Raw genomic sequence first — 24,313 nt, forward strand, 5'->3', positions numbered from 1 at the left:
AGCACCACTCTATACAAGGTAGTTTCAATGGCAAGTTTAAATTTAGGTTTTAGTCACAGAGATTGTGAAGATATCAGAGATTTTTATGATGTGCAGTCACTTTTCATGCATAAGCATGCCAGTAATATAGCAGAGACATAATTACTTTTTAAAAAAGTTTGTTACACAACACACTTTTCTAGATTATTAAAGTTATATTCCCACTACAAAAGTCTCTTAAGCAAATATGAAATAAAAACAGTTAATTTTTTATACAACTAGAAGCTCCAGGTAGTAATATACTTACTGAACTGCTGCCTGATCTGTTAAATGAACCAAAATCTGAAACAAGTAAATCTGCTGGTTATTTTTACATTCCAAGGCAAATAACCTTGTGATTATATCATCGAAGTTGAGAATATATTGTCCTTTAAATTGCTATTAACATCATGTTTGTTATATTGTGCTGCAAACTTTCAAATAATCAAGAATCACATTACTATTCTAGTGTCAATTTCAAATGCATCCTCATGCTCTCTTCTGCCTTACATCAACAGGAAATCCATGGCATGCACATCTGTGAGACAGACCAGCAATGGTAGTGTTGTTCCTGACTTGCTATATTCTCCTGAGCTGGTAATTTTGTGCAATTATAATATCTAAGCTATAAAATACATCACTAGTATAAACACCTATGGCAAAATTCTGTTGAATTGAGGCAGTATGCATAACCACAACCCAAAACAAGCTACAAGCACTCAGAGAGGTAGCTGCAGAATATAGCTTTCCTATCAGCTTTCCCTGGAAAGCCTGGCACACTTTCTAAGTCACTTCCCTCAGTTTTAACTTTGGAAGAAGAACCAGGGTTCACACAAGCACTATGCTGGTACCAGTATTAACGTATGCCATTTTGGGGCATAGTAAATTTTTTGAAATTTTTCTAAATATTCTCCAAAATTAGTGATGCATTTTAGCATGAAAAGTGATGAAGAGTCAGTTATGAATGAAAGTATTTTCTAAGGTTGCATTTTCTTTTTCTTACCCTGTAGACACAGATTAGATCACTACAAAACACAGTTATGATTCAGTTTATGAAGTTCACAGGGAAGTGATATGTTCTGAGTACAGTGGATAGACACTTGTGACATAAAGTTACTTTATAGATCTTCAAACATGACCCATTGCATCAGGTTGTGGAGGAAGAACACCATGCTGTGTTTTGTCTATGTGAGTAAGTATGACTGAGTACTACATTTCCAACAGAACTATATTTTCAACAAAGATTTGTCATTAAGGAAAAATCACCATTGGTGATTCCACAATTTAGGACACTTTAAATTTCAGCTGTACGCCCTTCGCTGAAGGGGAGGCCAAATGTTGTAACTGTCACTCTTATGCTTGGATCAGGAGCAGGAATCCACCATATCAAGCATCAGAGATAAACACCTTGTTCTCCATATCGTTAGTAAACAAATTCAGATAACCTACTTTTAGAAACACAGTATGTGATTTTCAGTATGTCCTATCTGAGGCCAAAAATGTGCAAAGGTCTGTCTTAGTGTCTTATTTGCTATCTCCCACGAGTGGAAAAAAAAACCCACAAAAGTATATATAGTTGTATATATAATGTCCAGGTTCTGACACTGCAGTTCTACATTTATACAGAATACAGCAGTATACTTCTGTCCTCTGAGATGTAAAACAAACAAACTAAACCAACCAAACAAAAACCAGCTGTGTTTTAATATTGCTTGTTGGGATACTGTCAACCAAAAATGTTAATGAATTGTTTAATAAATTTGTATTCCAGCAACAGTAATTTACCAAGAGGGCTTTTTTCTAAAATCACTCATTTAGAAGGAAAATAATAATGTTTATTTTTATATTCTGATAGTTGCCAGATGTAGGTTACAAAAAAATCTATATACACCTTTCAAAAATAAATCTGCAAGATTCTCAATAGATATACACTCTAAAGCACAATTCCTTTGAGTTGAAAAATCACTAAAAAACTTAAAAAGTTTTTGTGCAGATGTTCGTCCAGTAAGGCCCTGCATAGTAGGAGTTACTTCCTGGCTAACAGATCTATTTGTGTGAAACTGGCAGAGCCCTCAAAAGCAGAAACATTTGCAGTTTTTAAGTCATGTGAGAACTATAAATCCCAGTTCATATTCCCAACTAGTTTAAAGGTTGGTCTTGCATCTTATATTTTTATTTGTCTGGGCCTCTGTCAGCTACTGCTTGTATGTATTCAAATTTCATATTTGTTTTTATTTCTTTGTCTATGGCAGGTCAAATCATCCTCTGGTAGACTGTGATGTACATTTATTAAGATCAGTGGATTTATGCCAGATTATATCTTGTGAGGATTATCCTAAATTGCTGTAGTTCCCTTTATCGGTTTTAATTTTTTATGACATTCAGAGCATTACAACATGATGTTTGAACACTACTTACTCATGAAACTTCACTGGTTATAATCTTCACAAGTATTTAAATGAAAGAGTATTCATTTTAGACATAGTGACCCTGCTCTGAGACAGTGTAATGGAACAGATAGCCTTCTAGGCTCCCTTTCACTCCATGTTTTTACATGACTAAAGGCTTCACAACCAAGATATTAAGATTTTACTGAGGAATTGCTGTTTTTGCTAATAATTTTGTTATCTTTATACAACTTTGTGTCGAATAGGCTGTACTAACAGATGTGTATGTAGGATATACATAACATCAGGACTCTGTTCAATACTTCAGTGGAAAGAACATGCTTTAAAAATGCATTTGGAACCTGACGGATTTTCTTCTTCTTGACTGTCTTCATCTCATGTTTTCAGAGGGATACTTAAAGAAATCTATCCAAAGTATTTCCAGAGAAAGTAACAACTAGAACTTAATTTCAATACAGCATGACAGTATAACCACATAGATTCTCATAGAATTTTGTAATAGGATTCTGGAATTAAATTTTCCAGTATGGCCTATACCTGTTTGGACATGAGTGAGGGTAGGCATACGTACTTTGGATATGTTTTTAACCTTGAAAGTTAAATTCAAAGGCTGAAACAGTGAATCCTCTTGTCCTAGTGATGTGTTCTTTCAAGATGGTTTGTTTCAGCTGAGTTTAGCTGACCTTGTGCATAACTCAGTAATGGAAGACTGAGCAGGCCTCAGCCACCCTTCAGCTCCTTCCAAGCTTTAGGAAAACACATAGATTTTTCCTGCACATTCATTTGTCTATTAATGTTATTTAATTAAAAATGTTTTCAAATTGCTTTCATGAAAGGATCTGGCTATGGGACATGAACAAATGAGACACTCTACTTCTCTTTAATAAGCTAGTGATTACAGTGTTCCAAGGAACTTCCAAAGAACAGCAATGCCACTGAAGTGAGGCACATTTGTAAAAACTTAATTTCATAAAAGCAAATGTCAAAAAAAGCTTTTACAAAAAGAAATAGAAGCTATCACTGACAACATTAGTGCAGTCTAGGAGACAAAGACGTGGAAGTGAATGGATGGTTATCTGCAAAACCATGGCTTTCCATTCCTAGTGTTGAAAGCAGCAGTTTTCACAAACTCTTTATCTGTTTTAAGAGTCTTTACTAAAGAAATAAGTCCAGGTTCCTAACAAATCAAGTGCAATGCTTGTGTGTTTTCAGGGACTGAGACCCAGCTTACTTAAAATTTTTGCAGTGTGTGAACAGAACTAGTTATTTCACCTTAAGAAAAACCCACTATAATAAAACAGAAAACCCAGACACAAGCTCTTGAGGAGACTTTTTCTTCCAGAACTCTGGTGAAAAAATAAGTGATCACCCATGAGGGATTGCTTAGGAGTCTTCAAATATGTTTTTAGAGTATTTGCCAAAATGTTAAAGCGTTTGTCGGTTCTTACAGTGTTTCATCTGTTTTTGGCTTATTTTTTCTTGCTGTTGTTGTCATTTGTTTGTTTGTTTGTTTGTTGGTGGTGGTGGTGGGGTTTTTTTATAATCATCAATTTTATCAGTTGGAATGTTGCTTCAGAAAATAAGTGTTTTCTTATCCAGTGAAGCCTGCACATTGTATACTATGGACAACACCTCTCTTGCAACACTTTTATTTCTTACACAAAGGACATACTAATAGCCCCCCTGGTTCACAGTTATGAGTAGAATAACCTTCTATACTGTTATTTCCCACTTCCCTCTCCCCTATGGTTAAAATGAAGAATTTAATGGTAGGTTGTCTGAATTATGCAACCACATCCCTGCTGTTAATAGAGTTTAGTGGAAATGTAGCTACTTCATTTTATAATCTACAGCATGAAGTTCACAATGAGACTGATTGTTAGTGTTTTGCCACTCTGCCATCCCGAAAATGAGTTTTACTATTTGAAATTGTGGTTTCATAGAGCTAATATTTTCTTTCCTAAAACTGTGATTGTGTCTGTGGTATGAAGGAAAGTCCAAGTAAGAGAAGGCTGGCTGAAAATAATTTGTACAAATGCAACATTTTACAGCTTTAGGACAAGACATAGCAGTTACGTGCAGCCCTTCAGTCAGTGAAATAAAAAACTCAGGGTTAGCTTCTTGGGTTCCTATATAATGTGAGGAAATAGCTCGGTGTCCTAAAAAATCTATAGTGAAGTGGTAACCTGTAACATCCACAGGCTGAACAGAAAATCCTCTAAATTTAAACTATAGGAAGTACAAGGAAAGGAGGAAAGAAAGGCAGACATATTGAACCTTTCAGTTCTCCAAGGTTTATATGCTAGAATCAGGGCTGAAGGCCCATCTTTACACTTAAGAATACAGAGATGGGAATCTTCTCAAAAGGATATGGTCTTTTTTTTTCTTTCCTTTAATTAATGGGTCATGACACAACACCGTATCCAACTTACATGCTGGGGTGCTGTTGCCACATTTAGTGGTAAGACAACTTTCCAAGAGACCTGCTAACTGGAAGCTATTACTATAGCATCACCTGAACAGAGAGAAGCTTCAGCCATACGCTTCCATCAGAAGACAGGCACTGACGCTACTTAGGTGTTTCACTGAATCCCTACTTACCAGCTCCTGAAAGCAAGAAAAACAGTATGACAGCAGTTTTCATCTACAGGCATTTCTTTTCTCCCTATAACTTGCTTCCATAATATCCAGAAGATAGACTTAAACACACACAATTCTTCTATTGATGATATTCCATGTTTCACTAACTTTGCACTCAGGGCTATTGGTCTTGCTCTGTCTCCTCTACTGTTTTCCTGGGTAGTCTGAGCAAGTATCATCACTAGCTTCTACACTCAGAGCAGTCCAAACAGTTCAGAATCATGGCAGAGCCATCCCTCAGCACACTTTACAGTACCTCAGTAAACACCCTATACAATCAGTAAAAGAGGACTGGCTTGGCTAGCTGTGGAGGAAGCGTCTAGGTTCCTCCCAAACCAATTCATCAAATGGAAGAAATTGAATGAGACTATGACAAGTGTTTCTCACTGACCTTTGAAAAAAAGACAAGCTACAAGAATTGCTGTTAGTTGCTCTGAATGCTCAGGCAATTATAGCCTGTCATCAACAGTCCACCTGCATTTGCACAACTGTAGATCCTGCTTGACTGATAGTTCAATAAAGGTGCAATACTCTGGTGAGTTTGGCAGATTATCTACTTAGTTCTACATCTGCAATTGGATATCTTTATTTATAGTCTTAGAGAAAGGAAGAGTACCAAATTCTGTGGAACATGGTAGAAATGAGAAAAATGCCTTGTCTTCTTTACAGTGCTGTTGCGAAGCTCAGTTACTTAGTATTTAAATATCCAGTAATAAACCTAAAGTACTAAGTAAATATTAAACAGAATCATTACATTTTTTTTTCTCTCTCTCTTACCAGTGTTGTAACTTCATTCTTTTATATTAATTTTGAACAGATGATTGATTTCACTGAGAGAAACAAAGCACGAACTGGCATCCATCCTGTATCCCACCACTGCTTGTCATGGCACATACACTCTTAGTCACGTTATGTATTTGTTGCTGAATAATCTCCTCCAATATTCATCCTTGTCCAGAATATTAAATTTTGTGATCTTTTGCATTTCCTGAGTGTAATAATTAGTTTGTAAGGAACCCACTGGGAGCTAGCTTATGACAAATCCAGCTATCTGGATTTTCAAAAGGTGTGAATGCATGAGTCAAGCCATAAACAATTGCTTTAAGCCTGGCACAACACTGGCAAATTTACCCCTAGGTAAATCATGGCTAAATGTTGCCACTTTTTCAATTGCTTGTTTTTCAGTGATGGTTTCCCACACTTTAAAATGTAAATCTGCTTACTCATACATGGCTGCTACAGTGTGATTTGCTCCAGCTTCACAAGTTGCCTCTTTTCATGTGTTCCTAGATGCAGCTACCTCTAAAAAAATGATGTTAGGATAGAATAAACCGCCTCTAAAAGTTAAACAATTGTTTGTTCAGCAGACTTTGCTGCCAGATTTTGTCTTGTTCTAGACAATCATTTGTATGCATAGTCTATTAAGGGTCTATATGCAAAGGATAATTTGGCAAGACTACTCTTCTCCCTTTATCTTCTTTCATCTCTTCAGTCTATAGATATTCTTCTTTCATGGTTTTGTAACAGAAAAGCACCTGATCTCCTTTTATTTATCTATTTATTTATTTATTTATTTTCAGTATGTCTGTGGTTAGTTTTCTGAAATCTAGAATTATTTTGTAGTTTTATCTTGAAATGGAGTAATGGAAGTACTTCATAAATACTTGTAATGTAGCAGCAGTACAACCCTCCAACAGGCAGAAAGGACTACTGCTAGGCTTTCTCAAAACATTTTAATGTTTACTATTACTTCTCTTTCTGTAAACAAATATTCTTGCACAAGGGAAAAAATAACCTTTCAGAGTGATGTATCTCACTAGAGATTGTATCTGCAGCTTAGTCATCAGGTCTCTCAGTAAATATAGCAGAATTTAGTGGTGAGGTAGGATCTACAATCAGTCACTGCTTAATGCAGTTAAGTATAAACGATTAATGTCAAACCACTGTTTTACTACACCAAATTCTTAGGAGACAATTTAAAGATGGAATCTAAGGCTGTCCTGGTTTTGTTAAAAAACAAGTTTCTCTTTTACTGAATTTGCCTGTCAGCTAAAGCCTTCCTATTAGCTGCATTTTCCTGGAGAACCAGACACATGTTTTGATAAACACAGCAAAGGAATGCAAAGTTATTGAGAAGAATGGATGGACATCTCGTGAGAGGGGCAATGAGAAACACCTGACCAAGAAACTGACCAACTGTGTATAACATTCCATTCACGTGAATACTTCATATAAAAGTGGGAGATCACGAGGATCTCATCCCTTTACTTTTTTCCCTTTTGCTTATGGCCAACGTTAGGAGAGGATCTTGCTAGTTGTCCCTGTGAACTGAGGCCTAGTGAGAGACTGAATCCAGCTCCGGTTGGCTGCAGAGTCCAATCCAGGACTCTGGGTGCCAGCTCTGCAGTTGCTAAGATTTTCAAGATTGGTTTTGTATATTTTGTATTATTTTCTCTATTCTTATTAGTAGCATTAGTAAAACATTTTTAATTTTTCCAACTCTCTTCTCTCTGTCCTTCTTTCCCTCCCGATCGCCTGTCCTTAGTGGGAAGGGGGGAGAGGGAGGGGCAAAAGGGGGAAGTGGGGAGGGAGAGAAGGTTAACAATACATCTTCCAGGGTTTTATTGTCACCCCACAATCAAAACCCTTGACAAAGGCCCAGTTCAAATCTACTATAGTTTTTTTGCAAGTCTTGTTTCATTATTACCATAGACTTCTGACATTTTTTCGTCTCAAAACCAATAAAAAAAAAATGATAATAAAGGAAAAAAAATCCAACCTATGAGAGAGACCTATGTAGAGATCTCTGAGGCAAAGGGTGCCAAGGTTGCTTATTTGAGTTGGAACATTCAGATTAATGACACCACCAGTAGTCACTCGTACATACATTCAGCCATGTCAGATTTCTCCAATGCTTTGAGACCCAAAGGCTAGTGTATATGCAGTATAGCAACACCCAAACAGATGAGACGGCTACAAGAATAAATATTTTTTGCTCTGAAACTATGTTTTATTAGAAATTATTTGCAATGATATGTAATATATGACATCACTCTATGTAATACAGTTTTAAGAATAATTTATCTTAAAACACTGATACGATTTATTGTTTTCTTCTTTAAGTATTGATGTAGCAGACCTAGAAATGAACATCTTCCTTTCACAGGAAAGGCATTATATAAGCAGCAGTGCCTCCAAAAGCTTCCCTCCTCTGTAGTCTGCAGAGATCATTTATTGCACACAGCAGTTAAAGTTTTGCTAAGTGTGCTAGCTGAGATAACTGGATTTGTGGCATACATCTGTTTGCCTGGATAAAATTAAGCCTCAAATGTAAATGTATTTGTTTTGTTGTATTTTTGCATTATATTGAGGTACAAAAAATGCATTAACTACAGCTGTGTTATGTACCTATATAACATATATCCAGCTCACAGGGACTCTTTTTTAAATTGGAATTTATCTTGGTGAGTGTTGGAAAAAAATCTTGGAAAAAATTATGACTAAGATTGCAGCCTGAAGGGGATCATGGGCGGATTTCTGTCCTCAAAAGAGCTCTTCAGAGACTTTCATCCTTTATGCTGCCAGCATGCTGCTCCATTTGTAAAGTAAAATCTCCACGTGGCTCTTCAGTATCTGATGCAGTCTGTGCCTTTATACATGCCATAGAATAATGTAAAGGATAGCATTTTGTTCTGCCTAAAATAGAGGAAAAAAGGAAATAAGTATCTGTGGCAAAAATAGAGTAAACGGTGCTTAAAGCAAAGAGCTCAAAGCCTGAAATAGATCACTCTATCTAAAATAATTCATAAAGGTCAGTAGCTTATATCTTGATGATTTAATATTTATTATAGCTGTTTTCCAGTAACAATATTGTTGTGTTATGCAAGTATAAGCAAGAAGACTGCATGACTCAAAAGATTTTAGGACACATTCAAACAATATTTTCTCACATATCTATAAATGGCAGGTGGTGATTGCCTGCATGGCTAAGACATGGATAATTAAAATCTTCAATATATGATTTCCACAGCTCAAGAGCTCAAGACATTGAATTAAGTTTATTCTTGCATACAACAAATCCCAAGTACATTACCATGTACCAAATACATTGTTACCACAGACCAAACAAATCTTTTGATAAAACTTTCAGGTCAAAAGTCTAAATTTAGTTGCTTTAGCATGCATCTAATTTCCAAATGCTTAAAGTCTTTGCTGAATTGGGACCTAATGCAGAAGATTTAAAGAAAGAATTTGCAAGCTAAAGAAACCCCCCCACTGTTTTATTTCCCACAAAAACATTACAATAAATCATCTTTCATGAAAAAAGTATATTCAGAATATTTTGCTTTTAACCAGGAAGTCACTAAAGTAAAAGTAGATACCAAATCATGCAAGAAGGAATGTTGTGGTTTGACCCCAGCCTGCAACTAGGACCACAGTAGCTGCTTTCTCACTCCCTCTCCCTCGCCCCAAGTGGGGTAGGGGAGAGAACTGAAAAGGAAGGAAGAAACTCATGGGTTGATATAAGAATAGTTTAATAAGACAATAATAATGTACTAATAATAGTAATAATAAGATATAAAATAAATTATACTCAATGCAATTTCTCATGAACTCTCTGCCAAACAGCCAGTCCCAGATAGGAGAGCACCCTTGTCCCAAACAGCCAACTCCAGTGAGAAAGCAAAAGGCAACAGGCCAAAAGCTAACTGCAAAATGGCAGAATAGGAAAAGGCCAAATTCCAACAAAGATCCAAATGGAATGGAACTGAAGTCCTGAATGGAACTGAAGCAGAATGGAACCAACTGAGCTAGGCGGAAAACCTGAACTCCCCAGCCAGAAAATCCAGCTCCAGCTTTATACCAAGCATGACACTAATGGTAGAGAATATTTAATTGACCACTCTGTATGTCAACCTGGATGCTGTCATGACTGTGCTCCCCTCCTAGCTGCCATGTACCTGCAACTGGAAAGCTGAGGAAGTCCTTGGTTTCCTTAGCAACAGCCAAAATATCAGTGAGTCCTTACATTATTTTCATACCAACTTCTAAAACACAGTCTAGCTACTGAGAAGAAAGCACTATCCCAGGGAAATGCAATGTTATCTCACTATTTTCATCTTAAATCGAAAACAAAAGATTGTGCTAGCTACCAAAAATAAAAGATTCTAACTGCATAGAAAACTACCTGGATTTCAGCTAAACCAGCACAGTAAGAAATACTTTTTCAATTCAGTGAAGTCAGTTTTACAGGGAGCTTAGCACTTTACAGGATCTAGTGCAAGGTTTGTTTATTTTTCTTCACTTCACACAAGGAGGCTACAGCATAAGTCACAAAATAAAGTTCAAAAGGCATTTTATTTTTCTATGCTAGGAAATCTCACATTCAAAGAAAAGGACACTTTAAGTTTAGTCTTGGATTTCAGAAGGGGAGGAGGTAAAAGTTAACGACCACATTTTAGTGTATTCATTTTTATTTGCTTTGTGAAGCAATAAGAAATCACTATGGTACAGAGGTCACCAGGTGGGTAACAGAAATGAAAGTTAAAAGGCATTCAAACAACAGTCAAAGTAATGAAAACAATATGAGCAAATGGAAGACAATACAGTAGAATTATTTAGAGAGACATTAAACATGAAGCCTAAGGTAGATTGTCTTATGTTTACCATAATGAAAAATAAAATAATTGGCTGATTCTACTAAAATTAATAACTTCAGTACAAAAATACTGATGAAAAGCTGAGATTTTAATATCTTTGCTCTAATTTTGAAGAAAATGTTTAAAAACCAGAAACAAAATTTTAAAGAATATCCTCTTAATAGACCCCAAGTTTGCTCTATTTCCCAAATACTTTTCAAAGTTGGTAGTATAATTCTTCAATGCTTTTCTTTCTCTCTTTTTATTTTAAAACACTTTGATATATTTTATTAATGCCTATAAGCAGATGTTCTGCACTTACAGAAAGGACCTGCATTCTAGGGCCCTAACATTCTCATAAAACAGGATCTTCTAATTCATGGAACATTGACATACTGACTATTTTGAACTACTTCTCCAAATTCTTGTCCATACTTTCCTTTACAAATACTGTTTAGAGAATACAAATTAATCCACACCAATGAACGAATTTGCATATGAGCAGGTAGCATGGGAAACATTGCTAGAAGAGGTTGTAGCCCCTGTGTCTGTGAGAGATTGTAAAGCAGCTGCACCCTTCTGTAAGCCACACCATTCCAGCCAGAATGAAAGGTGGGGGCAGACCTTTGGGATGCTCCTGGCAAGGTAACAGATATGTGTGTCAGCTTGCCATTTCACAAAAGGACCACTGAAACACTTTGCTCAGGGTAAGGTCTGAAAGTCTTAGACCAGTTCTTTGCAATTACAGTGTTCAGTTTCACGAGCCGGCTCAATAATATAGGGGAAGTCTGGCACAATCTTATATGAGCACTCTGAATGATGAAGAGGTCTACAAAGAAACGCTGGCATGACTCAGCAAATCAGCAGGAGCCTCTAAGTCATCGTTTCTGTTCAAATAGCTTAATATTTCCTGTCGTCAAAGAATAAAGCCATCTTTGGGATACTTTAATCACTAATTGCTTGCTATGTATATGCCTCAGAAAGGCAAGTTTTCACCTTCTGAAGAAAAAGTACCAGGCATTTATAATAAAAACAAGCCCAAAATCCAGTGATGTGCTTTACTTTGCGAAATGTGAATAGGCATCATAGAATTAACTCATGAAGTCCATGTATCTTGCATTTTATACAAATAAGAAAAATCCTTTGTCATGATAATACATCTAGCTTTTGTAGAAATACTGTAGAAATCCATCACAGGCCCCATTACCCAAGTTTGGTTTCATAAAGAAGTTGGTAGATCTATATATACAAGGTATTACCTTAACCTGAAGAATCACATCTTACCATATATATTTTTATATTTTAAAGCATTGTTAAGACAGTCTGGCTTAACAAATGAATGCTTCATTACATTGCCCCTGGAATATAATGGATTTGGGTCCTAATTCTTACAGTTGACCTATGTAGATGGATCTCTCAAACGTCTCCTGCACGAACCTGTTCAGCCAAAGATGCTGAGCAATGTTCACATGCAGTGGGCATGAGGTATATACGACACAGGTCATTTTATGACATGCCCAAGCTTCAGCTTGCTATTAAATGTTACGAAGTCGACTGAAACTGTTACCTTATTCAAGTACATTGGGACTCAACAAGCTTCCAACAACAATCAGTATGTCTGCCTTCCATTCTTCATCACCAGTAACTGACTGCTATCCTTGGCACCCACTCCTCGCAGGTTGCCTTACTCTGGCTCCCCATTATCTTGAGTGAGTAACCCCAGGGGCTGACCCGGGAGTTGTCACAGCTCCCTCGGCTCTAGTCGGGGCAAACTTTCTCACCCCGGGAAAGGCCTGTTTGTCTTCGTTTGAGCTGCAGGTGCCCGCCGGCCTGCACTGCTGTTCACCGAGGCAAAGGGTGTACAAAGCCGCGCATGCTGCGGCCTCGCGGACAGGCTTTAGAATTCCCTCCCGCCAAAGAGTAAGGGTTTTGCAGAGCGCTCCCCCCACTTCTCTCGCTACAACTTGCGACCACCGGCACGAACGGACTTCAGCCCCCGGGACTGACAGCACACGGACCCACCGGCTCCTGCCCGCAACGCGCGGAGACAGGGACCGCAGCCAGCACCGAACGCACCGAGCTGCCCGGCCCCACAGGGGGGTCCCCGCTCAACCCACCGGCCCGCTCGTGGAGAACGCCCTGCTTTTCCGGGAGGACCCGCGACTCTGTCCCGGGCGTCTGAGCCAGGACCCCCGGTCGCCGGACCAGGCGGGGTCGGCACCGCTCAGAGGGCAGGCAGACCTACGAGCCCGCCCGCGCCGCGGGAGGGATGGGGCGGTTTGTTCCCTCACACCTCTCGGACTCCTCTAAGCTGACCCGAGACCCCCCCAAGCCTGCCTCCGGATCAGGAGTGCTACCGCCCCGCCCCGCCCCGCCCCTGCAGCACCTCCCCCTCCCGCCTTCTTCCCGCCCTCCCCCGGAGAAATGCGCAGGCAGACGTGAGAGGCGCCTCGTCCCCCGCGCCGGGCGGGGCGGGGCGGGGAGCCGCCACCGGGGGGCGGGGCGTCGGGGACGGGGCGGTCCTGCAGGGGCGGGGCCGGCGTGGCGGCAGGAAGGGGCTTCGCGGCGACGTTAGCCCCCGGTGTCGCCGCCGCCAGCAACGCTGAAGCAGCTGGGCCGGCAACCGGCGGCGCGCGTTGTCTGTCTCCCGTGAGTTTCATCTGCTTCGCCTTAGCTCGTGCGCGGGGGGAAGAGGAGAAGGGAGTTGGAGTTGTGGTGATTCGTCCCAGCCCCGCGGCGAGGGCCGGTCCCGGTCTCTTTTCCCGGTGGAAGGGTACCGTACCCCGGTCGGTGGCTGGACGCTTGCCTCCCCTGGCTGCACCGCCCTTGCCCAGGCACACGTGCCGCGGCGCCGCTCTGCACCGGGCGGGCCGCGCTCCCCAACGCGCGGCGCCTCCCTGCGGGTATCTCTAGGGGGTTCTGCCGGCCTCGGCGCGGGCAAGCTGTCTGGGGGCCGCTGTAAAGCCGTTGCGGGCGCGGCTGTCCGGCTGAAGGCGGCTGGGGCCGCGGCTGTCCGGCTGACGCGTCCGGCTCTACCCCGGCGGGCAGCGGACTGCGGCGGCTATGGAGCTGCGGTGCGGGTAGGCGGGGGGAGTCCCGTCCTCCCTGACGGAGAGCGCGCGTCGAGGTCTCACCGGGAGCCTCCCCTTTCCCTGTCGGAGCTTTGTGTCCCGCGTAACGGAGACGGGAGGGACGAGCTTTCCCGGGGCGCCAGGGGGCGGCCGGGGCGCGGCTGCTCACCTCCCGCCAAAGTTTCCTGCGGCTCTCGGCGCCCTCGGCCCCTGCGCCCGTGGCGCGGCCAAAGCGAGGCCGGCTCCGGGCCGGGCGGAGGGCGGGGGAGAGCGGGGCGGCCGTCCCGGAGGCCCGTTCCTCCCGCTTGTCATGGGGTCCGACTTAAAGGGCCAGCGGCAGCTCGGGAATGGTTCGTCTGGGCGGAATCCGTGCCGCCTGCTGCGGTCATGGGGAAGATGGCTGAACGCGGGAGAGCCAGAGCCCCTTCGGACTTTGGCAGTGTTCTGTTGAGGCAGTCATTTCTTCACTTCAAGATGTCAAGCCATGGAAAACACTCAAGTGTTGACATTTTGTTAGTCGTGACTTCCGTCTCTTTTGAGCTGTGGTGGTATGGTTCCCATTAGTCTCTAGGAGTGGCCTTTTTATTTTTTTTTAAGCCTCCACTGCTCGTTCTGTTAGTTCTTTTCCATTAGATCTTACGCATTAGTTTTGAAAGATGTGTGTTTTATGTGTCAGTCTCTCACAATTTTGAATTGTGTGTATTTTTGAACACACCAGATAACAACTCAATTGCCCACACTTAGCTGTGCTGTGGGAATTGGTTTATGAACATGTGGGTCCCAAGCCTTTCTGGAATGGTAAAAACACTGTCAGTTCTCAGACTGTTTTGTGAACCAACTCACAGGGAGGTGCGCTGTTGACACATTAACATGTTTTACCATAGACTGTTTTCACACTGCCTACTGTAGGCTTACAGATGAGTGCTCTTACAGATTGCCATAAAAGAAAAATCACTGGCATTAATTAGAAGTTTTTAGCTACTTATTAAAGACTAAGTGTTTGTTTGGCATGTAAATGGAAGTCTTCTTATAACAAGACAGGTATTTTAATACCTTGGGTCTCTTAATGATACATCATTTAATGTGAATAAAGCCTTTGCTTCCTTTTTGATTTGGAGTGTCTTTACAAGTGTTCCATTGTTTAAAAGCATCAGTAATAAATCAAACTTTCAGAAATTTACAGTTCAATCCCAAAATGTTAACTGAACATATATTTTTTAGATTATTTATATGTTAGACTCTTATTTATATCTCTGTTTTGTACTATGGATCTGAAATCACGAGTCTGTCTTGTACTGTAAATCTGAAATTAGGAAATTATTTTAAAAATAACTTTACTGATATATTGGTGCATGTTTGCTAATTAGTGCTTGCAGAAATAATGGAAATAACATATTCAGCTATTTTTTTTTTATGTAGTTATGCCATCACTGGTGCGGGTGAAAACGGAAGATCTGGGTGTTAAGAGCTAACAAGTAGCCAAAAGCAGATAGAGAACACACAGCACTTCCCTTGACAAATGGAGGCAGAGGCCTGCACAAGCATGTGTGCAAGCAGGCTCAAAATAATCTCAGATCACCATTTTGTTGCTTTATCTGCTTCCTTTCAAGTAAGATAAACTCCAAACTACTTAATATCTAAACAAGATAAGTTTGGATCTGCTTTTTCTGGAAGTTATTTCTCTGTGTGTGACTCATACCACTAAATGTTCAATTTGTGAGGAGTTTTCTTCTTGATTTCTTACATATGAATCCTAAGGAACTGTGGTGTAAAATGCATATGTATCGAAGACTGACTTGTTCTCAGCATAATGCTTCCTTTAGCATGTAGCATTAGCTCAAAGGGAGCAAAGAGATGGGGATTTGTTCTGTAGTCCTCATTTTACAGATTGACAGAAGTATCCATGTTGCATACTTAAGAACAATGGCATGAACAATTAAATGAAAACTATATTTAAAAGTCATTTTTATGACATGCCGGTTTTCCATTTAACACTTAGTTGGATCTCATTATTACTGGTGATATTAGAGATGAATAAATCTCCTGGGATGCTTACATGTATAGTCGTACTACCCAGAGTTACAGCTATTAGTACAAAAGAAGATTTGAAAAGTATCATAAATCAAACCAAACAAGTTAGAAAAGCTCTTTCTGGTTTATACCTGAAAACAACTTATAACAATTGCGATTAAACACTTTATGAAGTAGTTTATACCATATTTACCATATTCCATGTGGTAGATTATACCATATTAGTCTTCCTTTATCTTCAGAATCATATCTGGTGCTGGTAGCTCTGAAGAAATTGTTGTTAGAATGGTTTACTAGTCTGGTCTGGAATGACAGTTTGTGTAGCCAGAATATTGAAAATAATTTTAAATAAATCTCTGCTTGAGGCATCATAGTTCAATCTCATGTTAAAGTGACAGAAAAGAAACATTGGACATGGTCTAACTAGTGAACTTAGTTGGAGTTCTGTTTTTTCGTGCTGCAGAACTTGGGTCAGCCAAATAAATACAGCATGCTTTCCCAAGGCACAAGTATCTTCTGAGTAAGTAAAACTGTAGTTTGGAAGGAGATAGAACCATTGAGACATATAAAATTCATAGGCTAGTGCAATGGTAGCTTTCCTTTGCCTCCCTACTTAACATTGTTTTGTGTTTTGTTTTGTTTTGTTCTTGTGTTTTTTTTTTTCCTATTGTAAAACACTGAGGATGTATGAAGTTGAAATGCTTCGGGCTGCTGAAAGGCAGTGAGGATTTAAAACTTCTTCCTTCATTTCTCTCTGATAAGTGGAAGACTGTTCTAATGTCCTGTCAATCTTACCTGTACTCAGATGCAGTTTCTTCCAGCTGGTCAAGGAAAGAAGGAGAAGGTGTTATTTATACACTGCCCAGGGGTGTTGAATCAAACTAGAAGTATTTTTAAAGATCTGAAAGTTTTACTTGAATAATATTTTGATCCAGTATCTCTTAGGTTTTTTTTATGTTGTTGTATAGTTTATGTTAAAACAGATATTTCAATGCAATTTTGTACATTTGCTATTAGAAGTGTGTGGGAATGAAAGTGTGGAGCGCTTTGTATGTTGAGATTATGGTATACTTCTGGAAGCTAAGGTGAAATCAAGTAAGATTATGAGATATAACTGTGACCATGAGAGCAAAGGAGAAGTACTGACAAAGAAAAGTAGTGTAGGTGAAAATAAGAAGCAAAATTCGTGGTTAGTGCTGGTTTTTGAAACTTAATGTTCTTCAGGTATACATCTACAATTTTTAGGTTTATTATTATTGTTTTTGAGAAACAACACTCCATGCACTGTGAGCACTTACCATAGTTTTTACGGTAAGGAGTTCTCTCACGCTCCCTTCACTCGTCAATATATTATATGATTGTTAATTAAAATACTCAATTAGAGGAATACACTCTTATACACCAAGAAGTGTGTTTTGCTGAAGCCAAAAGACAATAAAGGATAACCTAGGCTGTTCCTACTGCAGTGATGAACTTCCTACATTTTATGCAACAGATGTCACTTGGCAAATGATCTGTTCTAAAATGTCACAATTCTGCAACAGCCAAATGGGATGTGTAACCAGATGAGGTTGAAAGAGTTTGAAGTGCAGCAGCTGACAATGGATCACCGAATAGACAGAAACGTGACTTTTATTTGAAAACAAAACAAAACCAACCTATTTCATTAAGTTGTATTTGTTATGTCACATATTTGTATAATGCTTTTGTGCCCATGCTGTTGCAGTCCTACATTTGTGAAGACAAGGACAGATGGATATCCCATCAGTCTGGCCAGGAATGCTTGCAGCGACAAGAGGAAGAAGGGGTGCTGGCTATCAAGTCCTCATAATGTTTTTGGGTTTTTCTTGACTGGTAATGATGTTATATGATCTTAGCTGTTTTATGTTCCTTTTTGACACCATCAACAATTATATTGACTCATATCACATATTTGCGGTTCCGTGTGTGTGGTGCAGTCTCACAGCTCCTTTCTGTTATCAATGTGCTTTCTTTGATTTTATGACTCCACCTGATCTCTTTATTTGCCGGAGATGCTCCATGTTTAATCCTGCTTTGCTGTTTTAATCTGTGCTGTTGTACATTGATGATCCTGGTTAACTAATACAATATTTGCTACATATATATATCTACCAAAACCAGATAGCTCGAAAATTTATAGCCTGTTTTAAAAAAAATCTATCTCTCGATCAGGGTCCATAGCATATAGGTTTAATCAAGGCTGAAATAATTTAAAAACAAACAAAAACCAAAAAACTACAACCAAATAAACCCCACAACTTTTTTCTGACACTTCCATTGAATGTTGCAAGTGGCCTCCTTATTTTCAGAGTCTTCTGCGTTAGTGTATACCTCATGTCTTTCATACTTAGGGGAAAAAAAAAAAGGATTATTAGTCTTTCATACTCGGAACAAGAAGAGATTGTTAGTCTCCTACTTGGGAACAAACAGGGATTATGAATAAATGTTTACATTGAATTTAAGAGTTATGAAACTTTTTTTTTTTTTTTAAAGGCACAGCACTAGATTAACCCTAGAGGACAATTATAAAACTGTGGTAGATTTGTTTCACTTTTAGCCCTTCCACTCACATATACGAATGAGTTTTTTCGTTATCTGTACATTTGCTTTCTGCTGCAGGCCTGTAAATAAATAATGTCTTTCAATACATATGATAAACCAGTTATTCATCTTAAAAATGATGATCCTTAGCATACTGTTTCTGCCTAGTTTCAAAAACGTTCTTCTAATTTCCAGCCTAAGTTACTCACGGCCTTCATATACTCCTTTGTTCTTTTTTAGTATCATTCATTAGCTTAATTCTTACTTCTTTCCCTGTGATTGATAGATGCTTTGGTTTATTTACAGAGAGCTATCATGTTTGCTTTTAGACTCTATGTTGCTAGGCTGAACAATCCAGGCTTTCTTTGTCTCGTTATGTACTGAGAAAATTAAGAGCTTGTTCGGTTCAGCTTGGAGAAGAGAAGGCTGAGGGGTGGCCTCATCACAGCCAACAACTTCCTCACGAGGGGCAGCAGAGGGGAAGGTGCTGCTCTCCTCTCTCTGGTGACCAGTGACAGGACACAAGGAAATGGAATGAAGCTGCATCAGGGGGAGTTCAGATTGGGTGTTAGGAAAATGTTCTTGGCTGAGAGGGTGCTTGCTGGAAAAAGCTCCCCAGGAAAGTGGTGATGGCACCAAGCCCATCAGAGTTCAAGGAGCATCTGGATGATGGTCTTTGTCATATAGTTTAGTTTTAGGAGGTCCTGCGAGGAGCAGGGAGTTGGAGTTGATAATCCTTATGGGTCCCTTCCAGCTTCACATGTTCTATGATTCTGTGATTCCAGTAGCCCTTTCTCCTGCTGCCTACAGTTAGAACACATCTTCTTGTATGTGGTGATTGGGACTGTACTTGATGTTGCATGTGAAGACAGTGATGCTAGTATAAGCAGATCTGTAACGGAGAGAATTTGAAGTCACTAAATACCCCTTGAAATGGCCTTTTCTTGTTGCTATTTTTTATTTTGTGTACACCATAGTAGCTGTGATCAAGTAATCACCTGACACATCTGTTCTTTCCAGCTCATAAACTGGTAGCTAAGAACAGACAGCCCTGAAGTATTTGACATAAAAGTAGAACTTAAAAAAAATAGTTACTTTTGTTGTTTTGATTCTTAAAATTACCCATTCATTTTTATGGCACTCTCATCTTCCTGTGAATGAGTAGTACCTCTTCAGCCCTGATTCAGCAGATTCTGTAGGTTGTATCCTATATTTTGTGCCAATTTCCTTTATGCAAATACTAAGGCTATATTTTTGAAGCACTCTTAGTTGATCAAGCTCTGACACTTTACTGTTATTTCCATGCTAGTTGCAGTTGTTGTCATTTAACCACTCATACTGATTTTTTTTTCTCATCTTCTGATGCAGTTTATTTGCATTTAATAATTTTTTATGTGGTAGTATGGATGAAAATAGATGGAATTCATGCCCCCCAAACCAGCTCTACTGCCTTTTGTTTTTGTCTTGGGGAGGTAGTGTGATCTGCCAAGATAATGTAAGTAAATTCACATTTAATTTCTTCTGCCACTCCATTTTTCCTTTCTCTCTGTCTCTAATTATTCTTTACTTTAGAATCTCTTCCATTTCCCCTTCTCTTTGATTCTGTTTTATTAAAAGCACCTTCAATGCAACTAAAATTAATTCACGTACAGGTATGTAGACATTAAGTAGCTTCAAGGTACATTTCTAAACTACAGGATGGTGGTCAGCCTTGTACATTTAAAAAGGCTGTTTGATACACCCCACAATAAGTTTCTGAAGTTGCAGTTTGAAACGTTGATGAATTACTCAATATCTTCCATGTCAGGGTTGAGGTGTTGCTTTGCTGTGAAGAGAACAGAGGACCAATAAGCTGAGATGAGAAGGAAACTTGAGGAAAAGCAGGTGAACTGAGGAGGAGTGGTTGAGTTGAAGGTAAATCCATTGAAGCAAGCCAATGTGCAGAGAAGTGTGGTGTCTTTAGGTACTGTTGGGACTGTGACCCAATGGGGATGTACAACCAAGAGAGGGAGAAATCCTGTGAAGTCTGGGGATAGACTGACAAAGATGTGGATCAGGTAATGAACTGGAAAACTGGAATAGGAGAAGGGCTTATGTGAACTATAGACCAAAAAGCTCAAGTGAAAGACTGGAAGACTGAAGATTAGGCTAATGTGGAGTGAGATAGAGAAGAGAAGGAGAAAGGAAAGAGAGACTGGCATGTGTTCTATATCTAGCCTGTGTTGCAGCAAATGTGATACTTATGTCTCTGTTAACAGTTGTTTAAAAAATTACATCAATAATTATTGAGTGTAGTTGAATGCATTGTTCAGTGAGGTTAATTGATGTGCATTCATAATTCAGCAACGGTGATACACAATTATCCTTACCTTCTTCATCCACACTTTCCAGGAAGCCATAGACTTTACTTTGAGAAGCAGATGCCCATCTGTTGTCTGTGATTCCTCCCTGTACCCCTTTCCTGCTGAGTCAACTCTGTGTGAAACTGCAGCTTTACGTGTGTACAGGTACTGAAGTTGGTTGTAGTCCAATGTTTTATCCACAACAACAATTCTTAGTGCTTTGGTACCATTTTTTATTCTGGAGTGCCAGTGATTATTTTGTTTTACAAATCAGCTTCTTTTAATACAGTTCTCCTTGGACCTTGTTTGTGGGCCCTAAAGCTGGATATTTTCGGGAGTGAAGAAAAGGAACTTGAAAACTGATGAAGTCAGGTTTGCATGCTTACAGCAGTCTGTTTAAAGAGAAAATATGTTTGAAAGCTAGCATTCATTTTAAATCAGCAATGCTCTTTTGCAGTCTTATGTGCTATATTGTGTAGTTTTCCGTAGAATATTTGTATTCAGACTGGTTAAATTCAGTTGATTTTAATTCCTGTCACAAGCATGTTGTACCTTGAACTCAAGTTAAGGACCTGGACTGCATGATACTAAGAATCCAAATCTCATTATGGAAGAGACTAAGGATTTCTGCTGGATTTTAATGCATTTTTTTTAACCTGACTTAAACCAGATTTTGCTTTTTGCTTGTTTACTGATGTTTGTATTGAAATAGCGTTAATATATTTTGACCACAAAATTACTGATTTGTAAGTATGTTAATGTAGAGTAGTCTTTTCAGAATATGTTTCTGTGATAACTGATTTTGGAGAACCTAGCTATTCCTATAAAAATGGCTTTTTTACATCTGACAGTTATGAGAATATTAATTGAACAGTGATTTCTAGTTTTGTTCTATTTTGATGGCAAAAATGTTCTTACTCATCCTTTTTCTCTTTTCTTTTTTTTTTTTTCCTCTCTTTGACTGTCTCACCCAGCTTTCTTCCTGTGAGGATACTATAGAATCACAGGATGGCTGAGGTGGGAAGATGGCTTTGGAAATCACATAATGTAACCCCATATACCTAGTCAAGCAGGGTCAGGTATATCAGGTGCCCAGGACTCTGTTCAGACAGGTTTTGAATACCTCCATGGATAGAGACTCCATAGCTTCTCTGGGCAGACTTTCCCCAGGTTTGATCACCCTTATAATAAGCAAGTGTTTTCTTTGTGATTCATTTTGTAACCATTGCCTCTTGTCTTGTCAATGGGCAGTGCTGAGAAAAGTCTGTCACTCTCTGCTTTCATCCAACACTGATCAATATGATGTTTATATGTAGTAATAAGATTCCCTCCTCTCCCTAGCAAGCCTCCTCCTCTTCAGGCTATAAACAGTTTCACCTTTCCCCATATGGCAGGTGCTGTAGTCCCTTAACTGTCTTTGTAGCCCTTTTCTGGACTAGGCCAGTATCTCCATGTCTCTTTTATACTAGGAAAGCTGGAAGCTGAAAGATCACCTCTCTCAACCGGCTGGTGATACTGTTTCTCACACAGCGTAGGACACCCCTGGCTGCCTTTGCCATGAGTGCACATTGCTGGCTCCTGTTCCCTTGTCCACCAGGGCCTTTGCTGCACAACTGCTTTCCAGCTGGTCAGCCCCTAGCCTGTACTACTGCATGGGGTTGTCCCTTACCAGATGCAGAACTTTACATTTCACTTGGTTGTACTTTATGAGGTTCATGTCAGCCCCTTTCTCCAGCCTTTTGAGGTCTGTCTGGATGGCCACACAGGCCTGTGTATTGGCCACTACTCCCAATTTGGTGTCCTCTGCAAGCTTGCTGAGGGTGGACTTGGCCCCACCATCCATATAATTAAAGAAAATGTTGAACAGGCCTGGAGCCAGTATTAACTCCTGGAATACACTGATGGTCACTGGCCTCCAGGTGGACTTTGTGCCACTGATTGCTACAGCCCTTTGAGCTTTGCAGTTCAGGCAGTCCACGTAAGTGTTTTTCTAGACCATATTTCACTAGTTGCTCTGTGAGGATGTTTTGAGAGACTTTGTAAAGTGCATGTACTTAGGTGACTAAGTCTGTTTAGTTAAAATAACAGTTTTCCAAACTGGTGTGTTAAAGAGATTCATAGTGAAGGAGAAAGCTTGTCTGGGTGTTCTGAGTCCACCTGCTACTACATGGTAAGGGTCTAACTTGAGCAATGGCTTGAAGTTGTTTTTACTGACAATTGCTTTGCAAGCCTGAAAATGTGTTTCTTTAGGATGTGATCTCAAAATCTAAAGTGGGCTTAAAGTGTTAGTTGACAGACCGTTTTATGTGAAAATACCTTCTAATTTCCATAAGAAATTGCCCGTATAATTCACTCAGGAAGGACAATTGTCTTAAGTCACAAGCTGTGGTGTTAGTGGCAGTGGTCTTTTTTTTTTTTTTTTTTTGTGGAATGGCCCTTAAAAAGACTATAATGCCAAAGATGTTTTAACGTTATAGTCTGTGTGAAAGAAAGATAGTAACTTTTACTGATAAGAATAAGCGGTATTATTCTCTGTAACAGATCGGTAGTATATAGCAGTGGTTTTAAAGCAATCCCTGCAAGGGTCATCAAGGCATTGGCGTCTTCCCACATGCACCCATTTTCAAGGCTCCCTTTTCTGGCATCCTCAGATGTTGACCAGCACAGACATCTTCTAAAAATTTGCCCCTGGGGAAATCAAACAGTTCCTGGGGAGGATACCCATACCCACCTTCTGCAGAACAGATAAAAAGCACATCTTTTTATGAAATGCGTGTTGCTGGACATATGAAAGAGTATCGACTGAGTGTTCTGAAATTAAGAATGTAGTTCCCAGCACCTAGGTCAGGATCTTGACAGGGATTAGTACAAACAAGATTGTCCATCTAGTGCTAAGATACACCCCTCTTCAGTTTCAGACAGGAACCTGGTAGGCATTGCTGTATGGTGATGGCATATCAATAGTTTGTAAGTGGTGTAAACTTGGACTCCCATCCTGCTATTGAGATATGTTAATGCCCTTGGCAGCATTCTTTGCCAATTCCACTGAGGTATGAGTGGGTAGGTGGAAGAATTCACAATTTTTTTTTGGTAAGGCATTAGTATGCTCTGCTAAACTAGTTCCACAAGGTTGATGTCATATATGATAAACCCATGCTACCTAGTTTTCACCAGCACGTTGCTGGACCATTTGTCCTGGAAATGACAACTATTATCTGATTTAATAAAAGTGGGAATGCCTAACCATTGGCTTAAGAAGTGAAGGCCTTTCATGGTGGCCTTCTGGTCAGCACAGGAAGTTGGCAGTATAGGTGTTTGTACATATATCTGCCATCACCAGTATTTGTTACAAGCTCTGGCCTTTTGGAAGTGGACCAATGTTTGTCAAGTGTGGCCTGGGGCTACCCAGTGGTCTATCTTTCCATAGGGCTGTCATGGCACCTTTCTTGCTTCTATTAATTTGCATATCTGCTATACTTCAAAGGCATTTTGAATGGCCTCTCTGGAGCAAGGAATGCTTCTCTTTTGTCCCCATTTCTAGGTAGCAGCTGTCCCTGAATGAGCTGACTTCTTAGGCGCCCACTCCACTAACACTTGATCAC

The 24,313-nt window shown here is 39.8% G+C and overlaps 1 protein-coding gene across 7 annotated transcripts in view; it reads left to right on the forward strand.

The window, feature by feature from the left end:
* The first annotated feature begins 13,228 nt into the window (after positions 1-13,228).
* Positions 13,229-24,313, forward strand: part of PAM (peptidylglycine alpha-amidating monooxygenase) — a 124,207-nt gene continuing 113,122 nt past the window's right edge. For 6 of the 7 annotated variants that reach the window (XM_082074338.1, XM_082074342.1, XM_082074343.1 and 3 more), the window contains exon 1: positions 13,229-13,354. The gene's annotated coding sequence lies outside the window, so the exon portion shown is untranslated. The remainder of the gene's footprint in view (positions 13,355-24,313) is intronic. The other variant, XM_082074339.1, reaches the window with a different exon arrangement.

This window comes from Streptopelia decaocto (genome assembly GCF_964273445.1).
Source record: "Streptopelia decaocto genome assembly, chromosome: Z".
Taxonomy (NCBI): domain Eukaryota; kingdom Metazoa; phylum Chordata; class Aves; order Columbiformes; family Columbidae; genus Streptopelia; species Streptopelia decaocto.